We start from the raw sequence: 3886 nt of genomic DNA, 5'->3' as shown, positions 1-3886 counted from the left end.
AGGTTCAAATCACAGATAGTTAGAGTGTCGGTCATCTAGTACTTAAGTCGGCATTGTGGCTTTTGTATTACATTCGGATGCAATCTCTGTGTATCATCGTCAATAAGAAGGTCGAAGGGATACAGTAAACCGGAAGTGAGGCATCGGAATCTAAAACTGGTCTCACATGAGAGGTTCAACTCATAGAAAGTTAGAGTGTCAGTCCTCTTGTACTTAAGACGGCATTGTGCCTTTTGTATTAAATTCAGATGCAATTTCTGTGTTTCATCGTGAATACGAAAGTCCAAGGGATACAGTAAACCTGAAGTGAAGCATCTGAATCTAAAACTGGACTCATAGGAGAGGTTCAACTCATAGAACGTTAGAGTGTGAGTCCTCTTATACTTAAGTCGGCATTTTGCCATTTGTATTAAATTCGGATGCAATTTCTTTGTTTCATCGTCAATAAGAAGATCTAAGGTATACAGTAAACCTGAAGTGAAACATCGGAATCTAAAACTGGACTCACAGGAGAGGTTCAAATCATAGTTAGTTAGAGTGTCGGTCATCTAGTACTTAAGTCGGCATTGTGGCTTTTGTATTACATTCGGATGCAATTTCTGTGTATCATCATCAATAAGAAGGTCCCAGGGATACAGTTAACCTGAAGTGAAGCATCGGAATCTCAAACTGGACTCACAGGAGAGGTGCAAATCAGAGAAAGTTAGAGTGTCAGTCCCCTTGTACTTAAGTGAGCATTGTGCTTTTGTATTAAATTCTAATGCAATTTCTGTGTTTCACCGTCTATAAGAAGGTACAAGGTAGACAATAAACCTGAAGTGAAAGATCGGAATCTAAAACTGGACTCACAGGAGAGGCTCAAATCATAGAAAGTTAAAGTGTCAGTCCTCTTATACTTAAGTCCTCATTGTGCTTTTGTATTCAATTCAGATGCAATTTCTGTGTTTCATCGTCAATAAGAAGGTCCAAGGTATACAATAAACCTGATGTGATGGATCGGAATCTAAAACTGGACTCACAGGAGTGGTTCATATCATAGAAAGATAGAGTGTCAGTCCTCTTGTACTTAAATCGGCATTGTGCCCTATGTATTAAATTCGGATGCAATTTCTGTGTTTCATCGTCAATAAGAAGGTCCAAGGGATAAAGTAAACCCGAAGTGAAGCATCGGAATCTAAAACTGGACTCACAGGAGAGGTTCATCACATAGAAAGTTAGTGTGTCAGTCCTCTTGTACTTAAGTCGGCATTGTGCCTTTTGTATTAAATTCGGATGCAATTTCTGTGTGCCATCGTCAATAAGAATGTCCAAGGTATACAGTAAACCTGAAGTGAAGCATCGGAACCTAAAACTGGAATCACAGGAGTGGTTCAAATCATAGAAAGTTAGTGTATCAGTCCTCTTGTACTTAAGTCGGCATTGTGCCTTTTGTATTAAATTCAGGTGCTATATCTGTGTTTCATCGTCAATAAGAAGGTCCAAGGGATACAGAAAACCTGAAGTAAAGCATCGGAATCTAAAACTGGACTCACAGGAGAGGTTCGAATCAGAGAGAGTTAGAGTGTCAGTCCTCTTGTACTTATAGTCTGCATTGTGATTTTTGTATTCAATTCGGATGCAGTTTCTGTGTTTCATCGTCAATAAGAAGGTCCAAGTGATATAGTAAAGCTGAAGTGAAACATTGGAATCTGAAACTGGACTCACAGGAGAGGTTCAACTCATAGAAAATTAGAGTGTCAGTCCTCTTGTACTTAAGTCGGCATTGTGCCTTTTGTATTAAATTGGGATGCAATTTCTGTGTTTCATCGTGAAAAAGAAGGTCCAAGGTATACAGTAAATCTGAAGTGAAGCATCGGAATCTAAAACTGGAATCACAGGAGAGGTTCAAATCATAGAAAGTTGGAGTGTCAGTCGTCTTGTACTTAAGTCGGCAATGTGCCTTTTGTATTAATTTCGGATGCAACTATCTGTGTTTCATCGTCAATTAGAAGGTCCAAGGTATACAGTAAACCTGAAGTGAAGCATCGGAATCTAAATCTGGACTGACAGGAGTGGTTCAAATCATAGAAAGTTAGAGTGTCAGTCCTCTTGTACTTAAGTCGGCATTGTGCCTTTTGTATTAAACTCGGATGCAATTTCTGTGTGACATCGTCAATAAGAACGTCCAAGGGATACAGTAAACCTTAAGTGAAGCATCAGAATCTAATACTGGACTCACAGGAGAGGTTCAACTCATAGAAAGTTATGGTGTCAGTCCTCTTGTACTTAAGTCGGCATTGTTCCTTTTGTATTAAATTCGGGTGCAATTTCTGTGTTTCATCGTCAATAAGAAGGTCCAAGGTATACAGTAAACCTGAAGTGAAACATCGGGATCTAATACTGGAATCACAGGAGAGGTTCAAATCATAGAAAATTAGTGTGTCAGTCCTCTTGTACTTAAGTCAGCATTGTGCCTTTTGTCTTAATTTCGGATGCAATTTCTGTGTTTCATCGTCAGTAAGAAGGTCCAAGGTATACAGTAAACCTGAAATGAAGCATCGGAATCAAAAACTGGAATCACAAGAGAGGTTCAACTCATAGAAAGTTAGAGTGTCAGTCCTCTTGTACTTAAATCGGCATTGTGCCTTATGTATTAAATTCGGATGCAATTTCTGTGTTTCATCCTCAATAAGTAGGTCCAAGGGATACAGTAAACCTGAGGTTAAGCATCGGAATCTAAAACTGGACTCACAGGAGAGGTTCAACTCATAGAAAGTTAGTGTGTCAGTCCTCTTGTACTTAAGTCGGCATTGTGCCTTTTGTATTAAATTCGGATGCAATTTCTGTGTGCCATCGTCAATAAGAATGTCCAAGGTATACAGTAAACCTGAAGTGAAGCATCGGAACCTAAAACTGGAATCACAGGAGAAGTTCAAATCATAGAAAGTTAGTGTATCAGTCCTCTTGTACTTAAGTCGGCATTGTGCCTTTTGTATTAAATTCGGATGCCATTTCTGTGTTTCATCGGCTATAAGAAGGTCCAAGTGATATAGTAAACCTGAAGTGAAGCATTGGAATCTAAAACTGGACTCACAGGAGGGGTTCAACTCATATCAAGTTAGAGTGTCAGTCCTCTTGTACTTAAGTCGGCATTGTGCGTTTTGTATTCAATTCGGATGCAATTTCTGTGTTTCATCGTCAATAGGAAGGTCCAAGGTATACAATAAACCTGATGTGAAGGATCGGAATCTAAAACTGGACTCACAGGAGAGGTTCAAATCATAGATAGTTAGAGTGTCGGTCATCTAGTACTTAAGTCGGCATTGTGGCTTTTGTATTACATTCGGATGCAATTTCTGTGTATCATCGACAATAAGAAGGTCCAAGGGATACAGTTAACCTGAAGTGAAGCATCGGAATCTCAAACTGGACTCACAGGAGAGGCTCAAATCATAGAAAGTTAAAGTGTCAGTCCTCTTGTACTTAAGTCCTCATTGTGCTTTTGTATACAATTCGGATGCAATTTCTGTGTTTCATCGTCAATAAGAAGGTCCAAGGTATACAATAAACCTGATGTGAAGGATCGGAATCTAAACCTGGACTCACAGGAGTGGTTCAAATCAAAGAAAGATAGAGTGTCAGTCCTCTTGTACTTAAATGGGCATTGTGCCTTATGTATTAAATTCGGATGCAATTTCTGTGTTTCATCGTCAATAAGAAGGTCCAAGGGATACAGTAAACCCGAAGTGAAGCATCGGAATCTAAAACTGGACTCACAGGAGAGGTTCAACTCATAGAAAGTTAGTGTGTCAGTCCTCTTGTACTTAAGTCGGCATTGTGCTTTTTGTATTAAATTCGGATGCAATTTCTGTGTGCCATCGTCAATAAGAATGTCCAAGGTATACAG

Source organism: Schistocerca americana, unplaced genomic scaffold, assembly GCF_021461395.2.
Source record: "Schistocerca americana isolate TAMUIC-IGC-003095 unplaced genomic scaffold, iqSchAmer2.1 HiC_scaffold_16, whole genome shotgun sequence".
In the NCBI taxonomy this organism is placed as follows: Eukaryota; Metazoa; Arthropoda; class Insecta; order Orthoptera; family Acrididae; genus Schistocerca; species Schistocerca americana.
Note: the sequence above shows the minus strand (reverse complement) of the source record.